This window comes from Canis lupus, chromosome 22, assembly GCF_011100685.1.
Source record: "Canis lupus familiaris isolate Mischka breed German Shepherd chromosome 22, alternate assembly UU_Cfam_GSD_1.0, whole genome shotgun sequence".
NCBI lineage: Eukaryota > Metazoa > Chordata > Mammalia > Carnivora > Canidae > Canis > Canis lupus.
This window is the reverse complement of record NC_049243.1, coordinates 18,350,821-18,366,194: the sequence shown is the minus strand read 5'-3', so window position 1 is coordinate 18,366,194 and position 15,374 is coordinate 18,350,821. Positions and strand designations below refer to the sequence as shown.

Genomic DNA, 15,374 nt, shown 5'->3' with positions numbered 1-15,374 from the left:
CAAGAAAATGGAAGCAACAACACAAAAAAATCTTCTTGGCAACAGAACAATTTACAGTTACATTACGTAATAGTTTCCCAGGAGAAAAACAAGAAACCCATCAGCTGAACCATTTAAAACTGCTAAAACGGCACTGTACAATTGACTGGAGGGTATATTTCACGGAGTAATTCAATAACAGCAAGGTGATGACCAGTAGGCCTGTAATGGCATTTACATTTTGTTCTACTGTTCTTCGATAACTCATGGGAAAAAATTTTACTATAGGATTTTAATATTATTATTTAAATGATTATAACATAATATTTTTGTTAAACTGAATTCAAAACAGCAACTTCAAAATAAAATGAAAACAATAAATTATAATCCTATTTTCTTTCTCAAATTTACACATTTAACCAGAGGTTTCTTTGAAAATTATGATAGAAAAAAAGGTTACAGGTGAAAAATCAGTTGAAACTTTTTTTTTTTTTTTGGATAATTCTTTAAAGTTGATTTCCCCAAATTCCCTTAGCTGGCTATTATACTTTACTGTGACAATAACAGTATGATTTTAACTTTGAAATCTATTTCAACAAATTATTTTCCAGTCTCATGGCACATAATGATCAGCTCAAGTAAAAAAATATATATATATATATATATAACATTTTACCATGAAAATGCATTTTTAAGCTCTTAAGAAAATCACTTGCTTTTTAAACATACTTAAGCTTAGTAAAGACAATAAAATGTTTACTCACTTTTTCTTCCACAAAAATGGTTTTTAAAGGGCCTGTTGATGTTACTGTCTCTGAATTTAACTGCAATAAAATTTTTCTTTATAGTATAAATTTGCTCAGAGGAATAACTACATGCAAGATATATACACAGGCTGAAAGATGTTAAAGAGACCTAAGTGTAGCTATCAGTACACATCAACTTATTTATTTAACATTTAAATAAGACATACTGCTAGAGAAGTTGAGGAACAGAAAAAAAAAAAAAAACATTGCCTACTCTCTATGAATTAACAATTATTTTGGAGAATAAAAATATGAACACAAGCATGATAGAATGACTTGAATATGAAAAATACAGTAAGAGAATCACTTATGATATGCAAAAGACTAAAGATGCACTTCCAGGAGGATGCCTGTGTCAACATTTAAGGAGATTACAACTGCAGACATGAGCACTGAAGGATAAAGAATACTAAAAACAAAATTATAGAGATGAGACTATTTCCAATTGTGGTAATAATGAAGAAACAGATAAGAAAGAGAAGTTCATGTGGACAATGAAAGGTGCAAGTTAACTGGATCATGTGGGATGAAACTGAAAGAAATACATCAACAAAATTAGGATGAAATTAGATTTTTGACTAACATTGAATTATCGATACATTATGTATCAATGATACATTAGATTTTTGACTAACATTGAATTATCAATGATACATTCCTGGAGTTGTACAGAAAGAAGCTTGAAATGTTGGTAAACAAGACATACACCAAAAGAGAGTAAAGTTATATTGATACCTAAGTCAAAATTAAGTATTTGGAATCTTACAAGAAAAAAAAGTTAGTAGAGTTATAGAACATCTCTGGTAAAAATCGGTGTAAGATCGGGAAAGATAGGGTAATATTCACATCGCAACTACCAGAGAAAAAGTTTATTTTGGAGATCAGTAGAGATCTTACTGTATTACCTCTAGGTAACAAGCTTCTTATAGTATTTTTCAAAATATTATCCATTCTTTTCAAATGCTATCTAACGTGCTATGCAAACATGAAATTGAAGGTCACTGAGTGAAAAATAATCTTTTCTTAATGTACGGAGAAAGAAGTTAGGTACTTTGATACTCAATTTGATCAGTGTGATGGTTAATTTAATGTCAATTTGGCTGGGCCAGCAGGTGTCTGGATGTTTGATCAAATATTATTCTGTGTTTCCTGAGAGTATTTGGGATGTGATTAACATTTAAATCAACAGATTGAGTAAAGCAGAGTGCTCTCCCTCATCCAACAAGTAGAAAGCCTGAACAGCAGAAAGAATGACCCTTCATTCGGAAGGAACTCCTCCTGGATAATAGTCTTGGGCTAGAACATGGTCATACATCTATCCTGCTTTTGTTCTAGCTAAATCATCAGATCCACCTGACTCTGGAGCCTGCCAGCTTTCAGACTAGAACTAAATCATCAGCTCCTCCTGGTTCTCAGGCCTTTGGAATCTGATTGGAACTACACCATCAGCTTTCCCAGGGCTCGAGCTTGCTGACTGCTAATCGTGAAATTTCTCAGGCCACATAACTGCAAGAATCAGTACTTTATTGATTCTTTTTCCTCTGGATAAATAATACAGTAGTGTAAGGGCAAATACTGATTAAAAGTTAAGAGTCTGAAATCTATCTGTTGAAAGTAAAGAAAAAGACCTCTCCCCACTATCCTTTTCCTAGATCATTTACTTAAGAAAACTTACAAGTACTTTCTGTCTCTATAAATGTATGTAAATTTTCTCAAAAGGTAAACAAGGCTCCTGCACGCTTGCCCCAGGAATGTTGTTCTCAAGGACCTGCTATCTCTCTCTCTAAGATTTTATTTATTTTTTCATGAGAGAGAGGAGGGGGGTAGAGAGAGAGAGAGAAGCAGAGGGAGAACCAGGCTCCATGGAGGAGCCCAATGTGGAACTGGAACCCAGGAAACCCAGGTCACGCCCTGAGCCAAAGGCAGGCACTCAACCGCTGAGCCACTCAGGAGTCCCAACTATCTCTTTGAGATGTAATCAATAAGATAGCTCTCTCATCTCCCAGTTTGTGGAATGGTAGGAGCCTAACTTCCACGGGTACATCCCACCAAATTGTTAAATCTTCTGTAAGTTTATTTTTCCTTTGGATAAAGCCAATTAAGCACAAATGGCCACTGCAATTACCAAAAGAACCTATGATGCAGTACATGTGACAAATGGTGCTGTCAAGTCCTGTTACTAGAGAACTAGTTACTGATCATCTCAAGAACATGTAAGTAATCGGGTGTATATGCCTGGGTACATAAAAGGTAAGATTTCCTTCGGTCTTTGCAATCTCTTTTTTAGTGGATTGCTTGAGATGTGCATAGCATTCTGGTCTAATGTCTATTCGATAATAAAAGTTTTATTTATATTCCACCTTTGTGGAAGGGTTTTCTGAGAACACAGAAGACTTTGCTTTTTAATTAAATTTCTCCCAAAAGTAACATGTTTTTAGGGCTAGTAGAAATATACATCCAAATGGAATGGCTCTGGATACATTTAATTATGTTGCAGGTGGTAGCAAAGAAAACAAGACTGAATTATTATGATATTGAGGGTTTCAGCCATAAAAAAAGGAGACTGGGATATCATCTGACTTACTAGTCAAAAAAGGAAAAGTAGTAACTGTTTTCACTGAAATACTGCTTTTTTTCTGAATCTTGCCTCTTGAAGTGGGAAACAGATTTTATAGTCTGTTGTGGTCATTTAAAGACTGCTTGGTTTTGTACAAGGGCATTTCACACAACAAAATCCTATTAAAGAACATATGTCAAGGAAAAGTTTCGAAGAAAAACTGAAAACAGATTAGATGAAGACATTTAATAGTTTGCCTCCACAACAAAACCTTATTGGTGAAGAAATCTTGTATCTAACATAGTGCTGGGAACATATTTTATGGTAAAATCTTTCTCCTGCAACCAAAATATGCCTTGGCATCTCACATTCTGAGATATGAAGTAAAGTGATAGCAGGGAAGTTGGAATGATTCAGCTATGTATTGTAACACTAAAGAAATATATTTTCATGTTCAAAGTAATGAAGACATCTAGTTACAAAGAGGGTAGATGAGTAGATGATAGAGTAGGCAATTGGCTACATATGAGCTGGAGGCAAGGTGACAAACAGTGGTTTACCACGTTCTGGGGCTATCAGACAAGCAGTGCAGGTGCAGTGCCTGTGCTCTTCTTTCAAGCTTTTGTCCTATAATAACCTATAGCTTCATTATAATATATTTACAGCAATGTCAACCCCCGTCCCCTAAACCGTGGGGGAAAATGGCTATGACATTCTGGCAAGAACATTGTAAGACCAAAAACTCTCCCTCCAGCCAGTAGTAGGAGACCCTTAGACAGTTGGAAACATTGGTTGGAGACCACCATAGGTACAACCCATAACCTATGTAAGCATTAACAAAAGAGACACCTCTAACCCTGGCACAGTTGCCACCTCTGGGCCAGCCCGTTCTCCCATCTTGAGAGTGTACAGTCCTTAATAAACTGCTTTTGCTTGCTATTTCCCTCTGGCTGTCTTTATTCGCACACGGATGCCAATGTAATACTTTCATGGGGTGGAATCCAAGAACTGAGACCTCCCTTGCCACAATGCAAGTGTCCACTGATAACACTGAAACTTTATGTCAAATTTCTTCAAAATAACATGTCCAATTATATTTTAGATGATAAAAATACTGGTTGATGAAAAACAATGGTCAATTCCATTAAACCACCCAACAGTTCTTTAGGAGAGTGAAAGTTTATCATATTTTTACAAACTAGTAAATTGTGTTGTTTTCTACCTACATAGTGAATCAATGTATTTTTCATAGTTGAACATCTGATCTGAGGGCATTATCTTTTTATCTTATTTGTAAAAGCAAAATATTTTAAGATTTCAAGTTAATAGTCAAATATGCATATGCCCTAAACACTATAAAGATTAACTATTTCTCAGTTAAACAATGAAAACAAAAATAACTCCTGGAAATATGAAAATGAAATTCAGTTCTCAGCAACATCATCTGTAAATCAGAGTCAGCAATCCAGCCCCAAATATTCACAAGATAACTGAAGAGCTTATATTTACATATTTTTAACAACTAAGGAAAATACAGCACAGTTTATAATTCACTTCAGGAATATAAGATATAAAAAAAAAAAAAAAAACAGAAAAAAAGAGGATATCAGGTTACCCAGTATTTGAAAAACAAAAGCATATTTGATATCTTTAGTTTCGCTTGGGATCTATATATAGATCTAAGAGAATCTGGCTCACTTTGCACCTGAAATATGCTACAGTTTTTCCAAGATATTTCCACACAAAAAGAACCTGAATTGGCAAAATCATTATACTATCACAATAATTTTGGCTGGGGGCTTGCTTAGGGAGAAGAAAAATGGGAAATATTTTAACTGCCAATTTTTGTTTGTTTTTTTTAAAGATTTTATTTATTTATTCACAAGAGACACAGAGAGAGAGAGAGACAGAGAGGCAGAGGGAGAAGCAGGCTCTATGCAGGGAGCCCGACGTGGGACTCGATCCTGGGTCTCCAGGATCACGCCCTGGGCTGAAGGCGGCGCTAAGCCACAGAGACACCCAGGCTGCCCTTAACTGGCAATTTTAATTAGAATATGGAACATAACAAGAAATTAGTGGTGATCTGAGTACAAAGGAAAAGATTTCAGGGACTGTATAGAGTTCAGATGTTAAAGGATAAAGTATTTCTACATCAGAGAGGATAGGTGAGTAAACTCAAACTGTATCTTAACATATGCAGGGTATTATCCGGCATTCTCATAAACAAAATGAAAAAAAGTTTTCCTTTACTTTGGCTTTGCAAATGGGCTACTTTCAGTTCTCATTTAGCATAAAGACTACCGACTACCAATCTTTTTTTTTTTTTTTTTTTTTTTAAGACTACCAATCTACGTTTTTCTCATAGTTCAATCCAAAATCTCCAAAAAGTGGCATTTTGTCGGTGGTGGTAGTTTTTGTATTGCCTGTTTGGTTGTTGCTACTTTTGCCCTTTCATCGAAGTCCTGAGATAGATTAGGGGGTTAAACTCAAAATTTCTTATCTCACCTTCTCTTTTCGTTCCTCTTTAAACCACGTATTTTGAAAAGAAATGTCATGACAAGATAGCATACTCTTCTCTTACCTTGCTTTGAAGAGTACCTGAGACTGAAGATAACGTGAATTTATAGTACTTGTTATATTAATGCTGGCTTTAAAATGTACATTGTAGAGTGCTATTAGACATACGTAAAACCGTATTTTCTTAATTATGACTTTTCTGATGGACTTCAATATGGTCAACCGAATTCACCATCATAAAGGGGAAGAAAACTGCGTCCTTACTAAGCTGTGGACTTACCTCAGGGCTTTTGTGACGCCTCAATGGCGTTTTCATGCTGTTTTTAGGAGGTACACCCATTATTTTTCCCTATGAAAATAATCCTAAATCAACTGATGGTATGTTTTTCTGGAGGCTGTGTGCGCCCCACTAGTTCTCACTGTGAAAAATCTAGAGTCTCTCCTATCCCAGTTTTCCACTCAGAAGGCTTAAGACAAAAAGCGCAGAGCGCTCAGAACCGGAAATGAGGGGAGCTCAGTCTGAGGAAAACTTACCGCGAAGAGCGAGCGGAAGGTAGAGTGGCTTCACCGGGCTCTGGGGGCTGACCTGGAACCTTCGGCAGCCATGGGCTCGTCCCCTCTTGTTGTCAGACTATTTAGTAACGAGTCTGACACCATTTATTCCAGGGAAAACGATCCCAGGTCAGAAGAGCCAAGAGGCTCGCACCAACGCTTCTCCTGAAATTTGGCCCGGAGCCGCCGCTTTATACCGCTGGAGAACCGGAAGTCAGCAGCAAGGCATGATGGGCTGGGAGGCGGGGAATTTCCTTATAGGGCGAGCCGCTCCTGATTTCTCGCGTGGGGGGGCGGGGCTAAGGCTGCGTCGGAGCGTGGGAAGCAGGCGTCCTGGACAGGTGCTTGCCCTAATTGCAACCTGCCTGGTTTAGAAAGCTGGGTCCTGGGCAGGCCTCCGTTTGGTGGGTCCCGATATTTGAATTAACTTTATCAAAACAATCAAATTCAATTTTAAATTGAACTTGAATCAAACTGAAAAGCGTACTATAATGTGAATTAATCCATTTACACCCTGGGATCCCGGGGTGGCTCAGCAGTTTAGCGCCTGCCTGCGACCCAGGGTGTGGTCCTGAAGATCCGGGTTCAAGTCCCACATGGGACTCCCTCCATAAAGCCTGCTTCTCCTTCTGCCTGTGTCTCTGCCTCTCTTTCTCTCTGTGTTTCTCATAAATAAATAAGATCTTTTAAAAAAAATCAATTTACATCACAATATTTATTACTTTTTCTTAGGGAGAAGAAAAGTGGGAAATATTTTAACTGGCATTTTTTTTTAAGATTTTATTTATTTATTCACAAGAGACAGAGAGACAGAGAGAGGCTGAGGGAGAAGCAGGCTCCATGCAGGGAGCCCGACGTGGGACTCGATCCCAGCTTCTCCAGGAAAAGCAGGCTCCTCCCACCCCCACACACACACCCCCAGCCCAATGCAGACTCCATCTCAGGACCCTGGGATCAGGCCCTGAGCTGAAGGCATATGCTCAACTACTGAGCCACCCAGGTGTCCCTCAAAATAATGTTTTTAACTATTTTTTCATATTTTTAAAAACAAATATTTAAGTTGTTTTACAGATATCTATTTTAGGTGAGGTTACAAATTATAGTTTAATAGTCAAAATATTAATGAACAAATATTTTTATTAATCTGTAATCCTTTCTCAAATATTCCACTTGCAACTTTCAATATGTTGTGAAAGTTTAAGTGTTGGGAACTGAAACAATTATACTTTTCTATTTCTGAGCTAAAAATACTGGAACCACATAAAAATGACAAAGCAACTTGCTTCAGGAAATATTTGCCACGTGAAAGATAAACCTTTGAACAAATTAAAATAGCGGTGAATAAAAACTAACACCTTACTCAATCCTCATTTAGAAATCCTTGTTTCACTCTGCCCATGAAAAACCTTGATGTTGTAGATCGTACACATTCTCAGCCAGTTTTCCACTTTGAAAGATTATTTTAAAGTCACCCTGTCTAGGTCTTAAGATTGTATAAATGTTCTCTCCAGATTTCTTGTCAATACCAAGGTTCTATCAGTGTGGCATTCTCCCTTAATGTGAAGTCTAATGAACTTCAGTGTGTTTAATCAACAGGTATTCTGTAGGGACTTTCAGGGGAGTGGGCATTTGATAAGAGGTTCTTTTGAAAGTAAATTAAATGGTTTCATTAAAAATAACTCTCCCACAAATATATAAACATAAAACAACTTACTTAGAGCCTCTGGAGAGTGACTAAAATCAAAGAAATTTTGTCAGGGTTCAACGCTTAGAAGAAAATAACAGTTATGGGTTAGTTTACTATTTTTATGACTTTTAGAATGAAGAGGGTCCCTAGTCCCACACCATGTAGAGCTGTAAAACTGATACAGATATGTTCATATTACTAACTTGATGAACCAGCAGATGTATTTCAGAATATTTACAACACATTAAGTATATAGAGGAATCTTGGAAAGGAGACGAGAGAGCCTAGGCATCAAATTCTGTATATAATCTCTTCCTAGTCTGTATAATATGAATATTCAAGAGAGATGGCAAACATCTCCAACTAAGTCTATAGACTGAACTGAAAATTCAGCTGCTTTGCACAGCAGCAGATACAGATTTGAGTTGGGGCAAATAAACTGCTGGATAAAACAAGAACAAACATTAATGTTTCTTTAGAGAAACAATGCAGTTAAGATTCTTTTCTATGTGTAGTTTATAATTTCAGGATACAAACCGAAGTTGTTCTACATAAAAAAAGAAACGTTATTCATAAGAAGGAGAAATGGCAACTTAATGGAAACTGACCTTGAGATAACCCAGATTTTGAAATCAGCAAACATTTTTAAGTTATTGTCACAATGCTCAAGAATATAGCATATACTTGCCATAAGTAAAAATGTAGGAGTTTCAATGAAGAATAGAAAATAAAGGGGATAAGAAAAAGCAAATATAGTGAGAAAACCAAAAAGAAAAAAAAAGATCAAATAGAAAAATGATTTAAAATATGAGTGGAATCTCATGGACAGATGGAATAATACCAAGTACTCACATGCATGCAGAATGGAGTTGCAGAAAGCAAGAGAGAGAATGTGGCAGAAAGAAAAATATTTTAAGAAATAAATAATAACTGAAGATTTTCCATATTTGGTAAAAGATATAAATTTATAGGTTCAAGAATCTCAGTGAACACTGAGCAGGATGAACAAAATAACCTAGGAACATAGCAAATAGATACAACTTTAAACTGAAGATAAAAGTGCATTTCATACAGGCGAATACATTTCAAACGACTGCCTTCTCATCAAAAACATAGAAATGAAAGGCATTGCACCCATACTTTAATGTGCTGGGTGGGAAAAAAAGTAGTGCCAACTCAGGGTTTCATATCTTATCATTCCCTAGTTCTCTCAGATATTTAACATTTCCTAAATCTCTAGGCCTTTCCAATAATGCCCCTGCCTTATATAAAATTTAAAGTGTATTTGATATTTTATCTTAAACCAGTCATTTGTTATTAAGTGGTCTGAGTGAGATTAAACAGATAGGTTTGGAATTATCTTTTAGCAGTGATAGTTGCAGCTTGTCACACCTCAATGAGTCTCTCCCTCATGGGTTTGTGCATCGGCCTCAACAATCAAACAAAAATTTGTACAGCTTGTTAAAGCAAATCTCCCAATATCTATTAACAGTGAAAGACTGACATGGAATAGAAAAGCATTATGATAATAATGAGAAACTTTCTTTTTGTTTGCTAGAACATTGTGACTATCAAGATAAAACAGTGAGGCAGAAGTTACATTTTTCATTAAAGATCACCAGAAAGTTAAGCAGGTATCAATATTGATATCAATATTTGGTTTTCAAATTTGAGTTTACTAATAGTATAATGTTCAGAGTAAAAGACTAACAAATATTTGTCATTAAAAAATGCCTTGGTTCTTTGCTCTTTCTGTGAGATGATTAAGATAAAACATGCAACTACATTCGAAAGAAGTTAACTATATCAATAAATAGAATACTGGGCAAGAAATAGAAAGTTAAGCTGTTAGAACACATCTGGTTTGATAACCATTGTTTATATGTTTTAGCTTATGTAGGGTGATATAAAAATTACCTATGGGACACTATTTAGGGTATATTTTATCAAAAGAAGCCATTTTTTTTTTATGTTAACAACACTTAACATGAGACTTCCCCTCTTAAATTTTGAAGTACACAATAGTAATAGGCACTACGTTGTCAGGTCTCTAGAACTTATTCAGTTATCATAACTGAGATGTTATATCCATTAAATAACAGCTCCCCATTTCCCTCATGTCTCAGCTCTGGGCAACAGTTATCTTACTCTTTGCTTCTATGAAGTTGGTTGTTTTAGATGCCACATATTAGAGGAATCACTTGTCCTTCTGGGACTGGCTTATTTCATTTAGCATAATGCCTTTCGGATTCATGCATGTTCTTGCAAGTGGCAAGATTTCCGTCCTTTTTTAATTTTGAACAAATGCCATTCTATATACATACCATATATCCTTTATCTGGATGGACCCTTACATTATTTCCATATCTTGGCTATTGTGAATAATGCTGCAATGAAAATGAGAATGCAGATACCTCTTCAAAATCGCAATTTCATGGAATGAGCACTGGGTATTATTCTATATGTTGGCAAGTTGAACACCAATAAATTTACACACACACACACACACACACACACACAAAAGATCCTGATTTCAATTCTTTTGGATAGATACCCAGAAGTGTGAGTGCTGAATATGGTAGATATGTTTGTAATTTTTTTTAAGGAATCCGCATAATGTTTTAAATAATGGCTGTACCATGCTACATTCAATGTGGGGGTGAGGTGTCATTATAGTTTTGATTTGCAGTTATCTGATAATTAATGGTGTAGAGCATCTTTTCATATACCTGTTGTCCATTTGTATGGCTTCTATAGAGAAATGTCTATTCAAGTCCTTTGCCCATTTTTAATCAGGTTATTTAATTTCATTTTATTTATTTTTGCTATTGTGTTATGAGTTCCTTGTATATTTTGGAAATTAACCACTTATAAGATGTATGGTTTGAAAATATTCTTCCTCACCTCATTCCAGGTTGTCTTTTCATTCTGTTGTTTCTTTTTTCTGTGCAGAAGTTTCTTAGTTCGAGATAATCTCACTTCTTTTTGATATGTTTGACTGTGCTTTTGGTGTCATATCCAAGAAATCATTGCCAAGGCCAATGCCAAGACACTTTTCTCTTATGTTTTTTCTAGAACTCATGCAGTTTCAGGTCTTACAAAGAAATGTGTTTAATCCATTTTGAGTTGATTTTTGTGTATTTTGTAAGGTAAGGATACAGTTTTACTTTTTGCATATGGATATTCTATTTACCTGCACTATTTGCTGTAAGGACTATCCTTTCTCCATTGTATGTTCTATTACCTTGTCTGGAGTGGTGGTATCACAAGTGTTTGCATATGCCCAATTTCATCAAATTGACCATATTGAATATACACAATTCTACCCTGATAAAGCTGTTAAAAACAACATAGTAACAAAAAAGCCATTTCTTGTTCTTTAAACACACACTATTCCAAGCAACTTTTATATTTTCAAATAGCAGAAATAAAGTTTGCCAGAGTGAGTGGAGCTGAGTCCACATCACAGGAAATAAACCAGAGGAAATTAGAGTAAGGATACAATCTTTGCAAAACTTTCCCTAAGTTTACTGTCAAATTTCACTCTCTGCTATATAAATAGCAGCCACCTCCTTGCACTACAACCCTGTCACATCTCATAAACCTGGCTGAGTGAACTGAGTAGATGGGAAACCTCCAAGGGAACATCAGTTATTGCAGTAAGTGGGATCAGTGATTCAGGAGAGTTCACTCATAAATACTTTTCCAAAGTCCCAACTTCATGTAGGTAGGAACCAGGCTACTGACAGTGCTATTAAATGAGTTCTTCTCTCTATTTTTAGCACTTAAAGCTGTTCTGAGATATTTCTCAATATAACTATAAACGTAATAGTTTCTTGGCTAAATTCCAGTCCAAAAAAATCACACGCCAGCCCTCTAAATCCTCTCTGATCTTAAAAATGTATACAAAATATTAAAGGCTATTTCTCTTAATCCTTGCCAATAACTCAGCCACTTCTCTGACACTGGAGCCAGCAAGATTGTTGAACTACATAGTAATAGTGGGTACACAGTCTACAGAATTTAGAACAAACATGGGTTCTGATTCCTGACATCTAAATTAAAATGTGACAATGAAAATAAAACAATGTGGAATTTATAATGGTGCTTCTATAGTTGTGCAGGTGTAAAGCATAAGGAAGCCAAACAAACAGCAACAATCAGATGTTCGGCATTAACCCAAGAAAACACATGTGAATGAGCACATCTTTAAATCTGGGTTTACAGACTCAACTAAGACAGTGGCAAGATAAGTAACCCAAAAATGTGAATTAGGCCAGGTAAATGGTGGTGGGTTGGGCTGAGGATCCTAATAAATTACACCTAGGTAGACATATTCAGATTTATTTTATTTTTAACAGCTGATTCTGGCATAGAAGCCACCAATGTAAAACCACTGCCTTAACTACATCTCCTTAAGGGAAGCTGTAAAATTTGTTTTTTTTTTTCCCTTTGTAATTTCTCATACCTTTCTATTCACATTAGCTACCATGTGAATGTATTCTACTCTATGTAAGTTTGTTTACTATAAGCAATGATAACTAACACTATACACTAGCTATTAATTTAATCTTCACAATAATGTTGTAAGGTTATTTCCCCCCATTCTCCATAAAAGGAAACAGGAAGATTAAATCTAATAACTTGTCCATAATTGAGTAATTATTAATTGGCAGGGCTTGGATTGGCTCAAGATATAATGAAACTCTAATATCAATATAATGACTACATAATTCATTTTGTTTTGTGTTTTGAGAAAAAGGAGCTACAGTGCCTATTTTGAGAGCATTCCATCAACTTTCAAAACAAAATGTAAAAAAATATATAAAAAAGGAAAGGGGGAAAAAATGAAAAAGGGGGAGGAGCACCTAGGTGGTTCAGTGAGTTGAGCATCCAACTCTTGGTTTCAGGTCGAGGTCTCAGGGTCCCAGGATCAAGCCCCATGTTGGGCTCTGAGCTCAACAGGGAGTCTGCTTGAGATAATGTCTCTCTCCCTCACTTCTGCCCCTCCCCCTGCTCACATGCGCTCTCTCTCTAAAATAAAGTCTTAAAAAAAAAAAAAAAGGAAAGGAGGGAAAGTCCTTCTTATTGAAAAATACTAGGCAAAGGATTTGATTCAGACAAAACTCTATTTAAATTGCTAGCTGTGTGAGCTTTTCTAAATTCCTTCAATATTTTAAACATAAATTTGCTGGACAGTGTTCAATAGCCCTAACCAGTCCGCAACAATTATGGTGAAATATAATGAAAGGTATCAATATTGTAATTAAATGTGAAACCTATCCTAGTGTTTCAATACAATGATTTATAAGAAATAAATATTTGGTCATTCAGATGACCAAAGATGCATTTCTCAGATATATTTGTGTTTTCACACACAGTTCCTAAAAACATTTCAGAGCCAGAAAGGATAAAAAATGAGTGTCTTTTTATTAGTGAAAGTGATTTTGGGCCCCACCCAAGGGTGGGGCTGTTTGCTAGGAGGACCAAACAGGTGATTAGAGGCTGGAACTTTCAGCTGTATCTCCCCACCTATGGGAAGGAGTGAGAGACTAGAGGTTGAATCAGGCAGTGGCCAATGGCTTAGTAAATTGTGACTACCTAATGAAGCCTCCAAAAAAAACTGAAAAGGACAGTTTTTTTGGTCCCTTTTCAAGAAGCTTCCAGAATGCACCAGGTACCACAGAGGTAGGTCCCAAGATCCAGGAAGACAGATGCTTCATTGCTCAGGACCTGCCCTCTCTATCTCCTCACCTGGCTGTTGGTTCATGTCCTTTAATAAACTGGTAAATGTGTTTTCCTGAGTTCTATGAGCTACTCCAGCAAATCTATCTACTCTCCAAACTAACTGCTTGGTCAGAAGCACAGGTAACAGCCTATGGCTTGGGCTTGGTCTGGAGTGGGGGGTAGGGAGCAGACTTGCAAGACTGAACTCCTTAAATCATGGGATGTGACACTATTGTCTGGTAGATAGTATCAGAATTGAGTTGACTCCATCAGGGTGTCTGAGAATTGCTTCAAGTTGTATGTGGGGGATCCCATACTTCATATTGGAATTGGGCCCAGGAGTCCTAAAAAAAGTACCCACCTACCAAAAGGGCATGGATTTCCATAGTAGTTTATTGTTGGTTCAGAACAGATGACTCTCATTAGACATCCATCTCTCAAGTCACAGAGATGTCTGGTGCCCCAAACTATATATAGCACATTTGTGGTTTGTGCTTTCCGTAGAAACCTCTGCAGTTTCACCTCCTGTCTGCCTGATGCTATTCCCTGTTACTGTGAAGTTTCGCCTGCCCACTCTTCTCTCAGTAGGAGAAAACTTTTTTATCAGAACTTCTGAATGAAGACTCCATTCTGTCTACAGTAAGGTTAACTCTGCTTTCCTCTTTGGGTCAGGCCCCAGGGTCCTTGTTCAGTGCAACCAGTTCATATTAGTATCAGCCAGTACTCAGCCATTCCTTTTCAATGTCCTTCATCTTAAGGAGTAACTGTGTCCCATTTACTCCTTGCCTTTGTCCAGAGAATATATAGGTATTCTATCTCTAACACAAACATTTTTTGGTCCATCAAGAAGTACTTCACTTTAGAATCTACAAAGCACCTGTTGATATTTCTCAGGACCTCAAGGAATAAAAACTTTAGGAACACAAAATTCTGTCTACCTTCCAGAAAGAGGGAAAAATATTTTTCACTTTAATACCTTCATTTTAATAGGAGTATTATTGATAAAATACATATGATTTAGAAAGTACAGTATATTATATTAATTAGCTATCAGTGCTAAACATGAATAAAATAAGTTCCTGTAGCAGCAAAGCCAAAACAAAATAGAGTGCAGATTGAGTCTCCAGTAAGACACCCTGCCAGCCCAGATGTTGGCTCAATATTCTACTGCATATAAACTGAGGTAATAGGGCATAATCCATATATTTGTTTCAAAAGTCAATTAAATGATGTAATATATTAATTAGGTACCACAGTTAAAGCACTTCATGTCACATGATGTTACTTGGTAAACGGTAGCTATTAGCTATTACTGCTACACAAATATAGTTTTTGGAAAATAGTAAAAGAGCCTAGAGATCAATTAATCCTTGAGGAAAGATGGTAAGTAATAAGTTTCAACTACAGAACTATTTTATAAGAATAATATTTTTAAAATAATCTTTTGCTGTCCTGAACAATGTGGCCAATGTTGTTATATTTATTCCATATCAAAATGTATTTTGAAATTGGTATATGATTTTAGGCATTCATGATTTTTGAATTCCTG

At 36.2% G+C, this 15,374-nt stretch overlaps 2 long non-coding RNA genes across 3 annotated transcripts in view; both read right to left on the bottom strand.

The window, feature by feature from the left end:
- The window catches only part of LOC610091, a 40,132-nt gene extending 33,455 nt beyond the window's left edge, over positions 1–6,677 (bottom strand). The window contains exon 1 of one of the 2 annotated variants that reach the window (XR_005376341.1): positions 6,394–6,677. This is a non-coding gene — a long non-coding RNA (uncharacterized LOC610091). The remainder of the gene's footprint in view (positions 1–6,393) is intronic. The other variant, XR_005376342.1, reaches the window with a different exon arrangement.
- Positions 740–6,383, bottom strand: LOC119877405. The gene is made up of 2 exons (XR_005376344.1): positions 5,924–6,383; positions 740–803 (listed from the first exon to the last, which is right to left on the bottom strand). It is a non-coding gene; the product is annotated as an uncharacterized LOC119877405 (long non-coding RNA).
- Positions 6,678–15,374: the final 8,697 nt, after the last annotated feature.